The sequence below is a fragment of the Cynara cardunculus genome (genome assembly GCF_001531365.2).
Source record: "Cynara cardunculus var. scolymus isolate 2C chromosome LG 6, CcrdV1, whole genome shotgun sequence".
NCBI classification, from domain to species: domain Eukaryota; kingdom Viridiplantae; phylum Streptophyta; class Magnoliopsida; order Asterales; family Asteraceae; genus Cynara; species Cynara cardunculus.
Genome location: NC_037533.1, coordinates 10,732,993 through 10,742,855, shown reverse-complemented (window position 1 = coordinate 10,742,855; position 9,863 = coordinate 10,732,993).

Genomic DNA, 9,863 nt, shown 5'->3' with positions numbered 1-9,863 from the left:
TTCAAAAATAAAATCATTATTGCTTTCTTAAAAACATATAAAATCGTATTATAATATCGACAAAGACAAAAAACAAAATATAACATTAAAATCGAGATATATCTCGCTGTACTGCACGAGTACCCTTCTAGTTAATAATAATAAATTAATATTAATTTGATTATAATTGGAAAAAAAATGATAATAGGCTCCTAAAAAGCTATTCCAACTAGTTTTTCAATAAGATAGCTTATGTTCATTCAAACATGTACTCAAAAAATAAGATAACTTATTTTTGTTAAACAATATCTCGTTGTAATTGCAATTAGAGTTGTTAATTGTTCAATTTGTATGGTTTTCAACATTTTTGGAAATAATTAATAACCATTTGGTTCAGTTATCAAGTAAACCTTGTAACACGTCATGACCTGAYACACGTATTTTGTAAGACGTTATTTGATCTTCTTTTTCTATATTTTTAATGCTTTGMCTTTTTAGGTTTTAGTGTATAATAAGTTTATATATATTGGAGGGATCAAATGCAAACCAAACCATTTGTATAAACCGTACAAACGATCATCAWGTGTCAATTTCATTGTTTAGTTTAATGAAATTGTTTCATGAAATGGTTTTATCTGATGAAGTTGTTTCATATAATTCTTTTCTTGATGAAATTGTGTTACACCCTCAAAAATCTGAAAAGAGCAACTAATTWAWWWTTTTTTAAATATATTAATTGAAAGATAAATTCCCTTATACCGGCAATAACTGAATCATCTAAAATGACAATTTAAGGTTAACATCAATGATTACAAGACAAACCTTACACAAGGTCTATAATAGGGACGAGTGTTACTAAAACCCAAATGAAATGTCGCTATCTCCAACATATAAAAATGTGTCATTGGAAAGCTAAATCCATCTTGTGYCTTTAACTAGCACTYACTTCATCACAGTGTCGCTAAAACCATTTCCCGACATGGACTTGATGCACATGCCGACAAATAAAAAGGTTAGGCTTAACGCCTAGTGAGCTCAAACAGTTTTCATCATTAATATAAAATAGTAAGACTAAAAATGATGTTATTTAAACCACAATTCCAGAATGAAATGTATTTAACAAAAAAGCAACACCTTTCACAAAATTTTCATTTTCGTGATGAAAACTTGGTGACCAAATCACCTATTTTATCATAAAGTCAAAACTCAATACTCACCCAAAATGTGAATGAGACTTAGGTAGCGTTTGGTTCGCAGATTCTGGAGGAATCTGATGGAATTRGAATGTTGAATTCCATTGACCAAATTCCATTCACTTGTTTGGTTCATACTTTTTCATGAAATGAATCTTCAATATCCTACAAATTCCACAAATAAGGAAATTTAACATTCCTTAGCAACTACATGGTATTTTGATGAAATGGAATATCTATCTTCATTATACGAAATATGCCCTTAACCTAATATACTCTAATCTCATAAAACTCAATATGACCATCGTCGACCACCTCTTGACCACTATTGATCTGAACTACCCCGACCACCACCACCGATCTGAACCACCGCCGACCACTACCACCGATCTGAACCACCACAGACCACCATCGATCTGAACCACTGCTAGCTACTACCGATCTGAAGCACCGTCGATCTAAACCATCATTGACCATCACCGATATGATCAATCGTCGATCTGAACCACATCTGACCATCGTCACCTGAACTACAATGGACCACCATCGATCTATATCACTACGAACCACCGACAACAACCATCGACCTAAATCACCATCGGACACCGTCGACCACCACCAATTTGAACAACCACCACCGCCACCGCCTATCTGAACCACCACTGATCACCTCCATCTGAACCACTGCGAACCACCATCGATCTGAATCATTGCGAACCACCACCAACTGAACCACCACCGACCACCGTCGATTTAGTAACATAGTTTGGCTTATGATTATATTTGGATTGTGTATTTTATATTGTTTTATATATTAAATAATTATTTTATTAAAGTATTTTTAGTTTTCTAAAAAATAAAAGTTTCAAAAAAAGACATTTTGGTCATTTACCAATATTTTATTCCAATTCTAAAGCTTCTGTGAACCAAACAGACAGATTCCAATTCTCTAACAGATTCCATTCCAATGTCTGCCAACCAAATAGGTGGTCAAACCTGACAACATTTCATTCCAATTCCTTTAAAGTCAAATTCCTTTAACAAATTCCATTCCATGCAAAAACATTCTGTGAACCAAACGCCACCTTAGGATTCAAATACTGAAAACATGGATAAGACATCCAAAGAACAAGAATCAATGCCCAAAATAACAAAATATGGATAAGTTCCAAAACATCTAGACATAAAGTATGAATACACCATGTTTACAAAAAAACATCGAAAACACGGATAATACACTATCCAAAGATAACATCTTTCAGTGACGGGGGAGACCCATTTCCATCAACTGGCGGAACACTAAGTAAGCCATATCAAGATGTTGACGAGTAATCACTCCCAACATACATGCCTTGGTAATTACTCTATCTTGGGCTAAGATAAGAACATACAAACTCCTTACTTAGTCATCCCCCAAGTTACAAGATGAGGACATCAAAACTCCTCGCTTGCAAAGATTGGATAAAATCCCAAAACACACCATAACTTCAATAAAACATTTCCAAATAAGTAATGGTACTTAACGTGCCCAACAACTCAACCATTTGTATTTCTCGGATGATTTATAAATCAAAATACCAAAAGCGTATAAACCACAAATAATCTCATAAGAGAGATCATTAAGAGAATACTTTTATAATCTATTTATCAACATACTTAAATATCCAAATTACATGGGTATTTCAAGATTTATTAATCAAATGTACCAAATATGCAAAACTAACCAAATAATATTTGATAAATATCAAGTCGAACACGTTAATACTTCAAAATGAATATTTTTCACAAAACAACTCGAACTCACCTTGCTAGATTAAGTTAAACCTAGGTTCCAAATCCATCTCTACCTTATAAAATGATGAAGGCTTTAGATCCATCAACACCCACCTCTTGAAACTTTAACTAAGTCTCAACCAAGCGTAGAGATGTACCAAAAGTAACAACAAAATTAGATCCATACAATCCTTAACCAAAATCTCAAATCACCCAAAACACTCAAATGATCAAAAACTCAATATAATGGAGATACACCAAAATGGATGTTTTAAAAGGTTAAAATGAAAGCTTGTTGGTCCCATTAGGGTCTACAAGATGTGTATAACAGTTTGTAGAAGGGGGGGAATGAATACAAACACAATATTTTCAAATTTAAAATATATAATGATAAGAGAAGATCAATACAGATTTTACAAGACTGTTTGCGGAAAGATAAGGTAAAAAAAACCTATCTAAACAATCTTAAATTTACACACTTAATCTTAGCAAATAAGAAAAGATTTGCTGTTAAAGAAATAGAAGAAGGTAAGTTCTATATGGGAGAGAGCTTGTTTAGAATACAATGAAAGGGATTCTAACTTGCTCATGAAGATGAGCGTATTTATTCTTAGATGTGTGTTCTTTTACTTAAGCGCAAGAAAGCTCAGAGTAAGGTTTAGGTTAGAGTATATCTCTGTATGGAGATATTACACATCTATTTATACCCGTTGCATTAAGTGCACATTTAATGCGACGTGGTAGGGTTAGAACACATGTCAAGCCTTAAGGGGAAGGCTTGTCCTTTGTTACAATGAATAGTATAAAAGCCTATTCATGAGCAGACATCCTTTTACAAAGTTGGTGGGTAATAGAGTCAACTAGTCGGCTCCGTACTGTACTAACRTTTAGAAAGGGTATGRGTTTGTCCTTTGTGTGTATAAGGACAAGACAACAACAATCGTGCTTAGCAAGCTTCTTTTTATCGCTGAATGCTGGAATAACCTGAAGGTCTCTTCAGCATTCGCTGAGTTTTGGCCAGTCTTCACACATATGTAGACAGACTCATAATTACTGAATACCGCTTCAGGTCACATACTCGCCAGTCTCTAATCTTCAGTTTCAGTCTTCGACTTTAGCTTAAGGTTCTTTGGTGTGAATGTTGTCTTCTTGAAGTATCACTATCACTGATTGGATTTACAATACAAGTTCTTCAGCGATAACTGAACAGACTCAGTGGCGATTGCTGGAATTGAGATAACAGAAACATAAATACTTCGCATAAGAAAAAAAGGATTATCATCAAATCATTGAGAGAGAGAGAGGATCAACAATCTCCCTCTATTTGATGATAACAAGACAACATAAAAAAGGTTGTCTTATCAAATAATAGTAAGGAAAAGTCCTTTTTTACTATTTTGGGATCTTTTTCAGTGAGTCAGTCTTTACTTGAAGAATTTTATTAAGTCATATTTAAGAAAAGTTACAAGGATAGAAACTGAAACTAAAAGCTTATTCACTGGCTTATAGAATGTCAGTGATTGTGAAAAGTAACACTGGAACTCATAGACTTGTGTCCCTATTACTTTTTTCAGAGATATTTTTCAGTGAAGTACAAGAAATACTTATATTATATTCATTGGAAATATTACAAGCTATTCAGTACATGTTGAATAATTACAGACTATAAGATTAATCACTGAAAGTAGACATAGTAAATAGATTTACAAAAGAAAATGTGAACAATATTACAAAGAAAGACAAACTAATCTGGGAAGCTCAAATCTATGCAGCCAGGTACATCTTCACCAAGGTTCTTTCGACGTAGGAACTCTCTTCGTATCTTTAGGTCCACGACTTTACCTTGCATGCTATCATCTATCCAGAGCATTAGATAAATCAGATGTCCCATCGGACATAGATGTAGCTCAGACATTCTTTGAAATCTTACTTCAGCTTCATAGTCAAGGAATATAACTCCTAACTCAGGTTTGAAGTGCATAGCGTTGGGTATATAAGGACCCTTCTCTGGCAAGTCAAGATTCAGCATAAAAATGTCTATACTTTCGTGTTCCTTCAGGATTTCATCTAAGGAGAACTTTGTTTCATGTTCGTTCCTTAGGGATGGTCCATCAATAGGACTGGAGAGTCTTTTCTTCCTTCTACCTTTCTTCAAAAATGGCTTGTTAGCGACTGCGACATACCTGGACATCCTTTTGATGAGATCGTTGATGATGTTTTCAATAATCGGATTATGCCTTGACTTGGGTCGCTGAATGGCTTGCCTGATCTCTAGCCATTCACTGTATCCATAACGACTAAGGTAGGAAGGGTACTCGATGATGGCGTCGAGATTGTCCCTGGTGATGAGCATTGCAACAAGAGTTCCACCGTCTTTGGATCGTCCGCTGATGCTGACGCTCTTGATCGGGTGGGGATTGATTCTCTTATTCAGCTTTGTTTCGCTCCAGCGCTTTTTCGCTCAGCCAACTTCAACTTTTCTCGTGCTCAGCTTCTGCAAGAGAAAGAAGTTTAGCTTGGGCTTGGACAACGTTCACCTTCTTTTTGGACTTTCTCTTTGGAGAATCTTTTCAGCTAATGACTTGGCCAACTTTAGGCTATCTTCAATCTGTTTCTTCTGAAGCTCTAGCTCTTCTTCAGCCCTTAACGCCTCGAGTCTTTTAACTTCTGAAAGGAAGTCAAACTCACCACCACTAGTGGTACAAAGAGGAATTTTTACTCTAGCATGGTCGAGTGGCTCCTTTAGCTGAGCCATCTGCTGGTCGGTGGGAGTACTGGAGATAGGGTTTTCAGGGACCCACTCCAGTCGACCGCAGGTAGTAGATGGAATTTGAAGATGATAAAGTGAAGTGACTACTACCTGAGAGGTAGAGTCTTCAAATAAGGGTTGAGGAAAGTCAAACAATACCTTCAGGTTCCCTTCTTTAGCGAAGCCTTTGCCTTTCGACTTAGGTTCTTGCTTCGTTGATGTAGTGGACTCTTCTTCCCTTTGCTCCCCCTGGGATGCAGAATCCCTGAGGGCGACTCCCTTGGTGGCAGTTGTTGGTTTTTGATACTGGATGGTGAAGTCATCTTCATCATCGTCGTCATCATCACCATTTAAGTCACTGCGGGGTCTGGAAGGTCAGGTTCGTCATCTTCATCATCATCATCTTCGTCTTCATCATTATCATCATCACCAGCAACAGGTGCAGAGGTGATGGGAAGATCATCATCCCTAGGGATGGCATCAACTTCCTCAGCTATTACAACTTCACCGAAGGTTGGTATTGCTTAGGCAACCTCAGCTTCAGCTCTAGAAGCTTCAACTTCAGCTTCAAGGATTGCTGGAGCAACAGATGTTCCAGCAGCGTTGGACCTCATCTCCCCCTCTCTGGCTAAGACTTGAGAGTATAAGCCAGAGAGTTCGTCCATGCACTGATGCTGGAGAACCATCATGTCCTCTAGCCGAGACAGAGCGCTAGCTAGAGTTGTCGTTGCTTCACACGTCTCGTAGAGCTGAGTGCGGTCATCAGCAGAGAAGGACGGGATCACTAGAGCTGGTTCATGGACAACATCCAGGATCTGCTAAAGAAGCTCCGTCTGCTGAAGAGACTAAGCTTGAGCATCATCAGCCTTGCTGGAGAGAACAACGATAACTTCAGTGTTGGCTCGAACAGCCTCTTGTAGAGTCAAGAGCTGATTCCTTACTTCTTAAACATCAGCTTTGACAGCTGAGAGGTCCGCATCAAGATCGGCCTTACGAGGCATCTCTCGATGAACTTCGGTCATAGGCATGGTGATTTGACCTGACCCGGTAGGGAACCTGGTTCACCCGACCCGGACAGGGACGGGGATTCCCCGCTAAAACAGGTACCGGGTCCGGGGATCCCCGGTAGAGGCAAACCAGGGTTGGGGCCAAAGCCGGGTATTGTATCCCCCGATCCGCCCCGTACCCAGTATATTGATAAAATCATAATTCATAAATGAGTAGGGATGGTGATTTGCCCCGACCCGGTGGGGAACCCGGTTCACCCGACCCGAACGGGGACGGGGATTCCCCGCTGAAACGGGTCCCGGGGCTGGGGATCCCCGGTATAATCAAACTAAAGCATACTTTTTACCGGGTTTTGACCGGGGATTGACCGGGGTTTACCGGGTTTTGACCGGGGATTGCTAAAATTTGACCGGGGACGAGATGATAATCCCCGTACTCGCCGGGGACCGGCGTCAGGGCCGGGGAACGGTATAACAAACCGGGGCCGGGGATTACAAAACCCGCCCTATCCCCGCCCCGTTGCCATGCCTATAAATGAGTCCATTGGGCTTTCGTTATAGTTACAGGGAAATTGGGCTTTGGCTTTGGCTTTGGCTTTGGGTTTAGGGACTGGACAGTAACTCACACCAGAGTCCAGACACCATTGCCTTCCATTAACCCCTTCACTCTTCGCGGCTGCTTTCCCCGAATCCCAATTCGGCAATTCCCCTTCCCAGTGGCCTTCCCCTTCTTCACGACTCACCTGTAGTTGTAACTTGTAAGCAGTAAAGTGACTAACGGAGTAACAGAAGAACCTTCCACTTCACGATGTTTCCGTGTTGCTGACAGACACTTGTCCTCATGGACCTTCGACCTTCGACAGTCGACAGTCACCCTAGTCGTCAGCTACTCGGCTCTTCAGTCGTCAATCGACCCAACTCCATCCAGTTGGCGTATTCTTCATCATCAATCGTGTGAGCACAGCTGCACAGTGAGCAGTAACAGTCACCAGTCCACCATACCAGTCGTCTTCTTCGAGAGTTCGAGGTTGAGGTCAGTAGTCTTATTCGTCAAATCATGTAGTTTTTTTGTTATAGATTTAGGCTTAATGTAACTGTTTGTTGATTGTTTCCATTCATAACTGTTTGATTATATCTTTCATTACATAAAGAGTAATGAATATATTTTTGCTCAAAAGTCAAAAGAAGAAAGAAGACATAAATAGTAAAAGTTAAAAGATGTTAAATAGAAACCAATGTTGAATTTATTCATTACATAACACATTAAACGGTATACATTAATGTAACTGTTTGTTGAATTTTAATCCATACCCAATGGAATTGTAATACTGCATAAGTCTTTAGCTCTTATTCTTTGTTTTTTTAGTGATTTACAAACATATTAGAGGAATACATTCAGAATTTGTAAAGAGGACTACAATCCATAGGCATAAGTCACTGCCATAGTCTTTAGCTCTTATTCTACTACATAAGTTTGTTGAAGACAACATCTCTAATCAATGACTAATTGATTGTAGTTTTATATAAATTTCAATAAACATATACATTCATCAATTCTTTTACGAAATATACTTGTATTTAAAGTTTTAATTTGAATGTATCTCATTGTGCCAAATTTCTGATTCTTTTTCAAAGATGGAAAATTCACAAAACAAGAACACAGAAGATATTGGATGTAATGCTACGGAAGGAAACAATAAAGATAATACGACTTGTAATGACACAAACAAATCTGTAAGCATGCCTATGGGGTCAAATATTAGCCCTGAGACTGAAGTCAGTGAACCGGCAAACAAAAGATTGAAATCTATTGTCTGGAACCATTTTGAAGAAATATATATTGATGGTCTTCGTCGATTTGCAAAATGTAAGTATTGCAATAAACAGATGACTGGTAGACCCAATGACGGAACCACATTTGAAAGATCACTTCAAGATATGTCCGAGGAGAGTTACAAAAGACATAAGGTAACACATTCTAGTTCAAGAGCAGACTGCTAAGGATGGAAAAACATCTTCATTGAGTAATTATAACTTTAGTGCTGAAAGCTCAAGGGATGATTTAGCTAAGATGATCATTCTTCATGATTATCCACTTTCTATTGTTGAGCATCATGGCTTTTGAAAGTATTCAAATGGTCTTCAACCTTTATTTAAGGTGCCTTGTAGAGCTACAATCAAGTCTGACATCATGAAGATATACGAAACATAAAAAGGTGGTGTATTGCGATGTTTGGAAGAAAATGAAAGTAGGCTTGCTCTTACTTCGGATATGTGGACATCCGGTAACCAAAACAAAGGTTACATGGCACGAACAACACACTACATAGATGCCAATTGGAAGTTACAAAATCGGATTATCAGGTTATTTCTCTTTTTAGTATTTTGTGCTATTTTTATAATTCAATGTTAATATTCTCATTTTACTATATTCTTTGAATCTTTGATGCAGCTTTTTACATGTGCCATCTCCACACACTGCTGATGCATTGTCCCAAGTTATGATCGAGTGCTTTATGGATTGGAACATTGACAACAAGTTGTCAACATTGACACTTGACAATTGTTCAACAAATGATGCTTTGGTTGACAGGCTCTTAGGTACTCTTTCTTCCTCATCCTTAATTTTAAAGGGTAAGCTGTTTCACATGAGATGTTGTGCGCATATCATTAATCTCATTGTGCAAGATGGGTTTTCTATGATTGAGAAAGCAATCAAGAATGTTAGGGATAATTTCTCATTTTGGACATGTTCTACTAAAAGAGCCCAAAACTTTAGACTCGTTGTACGACAACTAGGTGTGGATTGTGAAAGAGAATTAGTGCTTGATTCTAAGACTAGGTGGAATTCTGTTTATACAATGTTGAATGTTGCTTTAGAATATAAAGATGTCTTTACTCGTTTGAGCAAGAAAGAGAAACATTATGTTTATTTACCTAGTGAAGAGGAATGGAGAATGGCGACCGATGTATGTGATAAGTTAGGTTTATTTTATCGTGTGACTGAGACATTCTCCGGACCAAGTATCTTGAGTTTTAAGTAATATGCAGTAATAAACAGTACTTTACGCATAAAAAGTGGTTTTTAAGAGTTTTTGTCAAATGATTTATAATATAGAATATGTTTTTTTTATATAATTTAATTTAAGTTTAATAATAAAA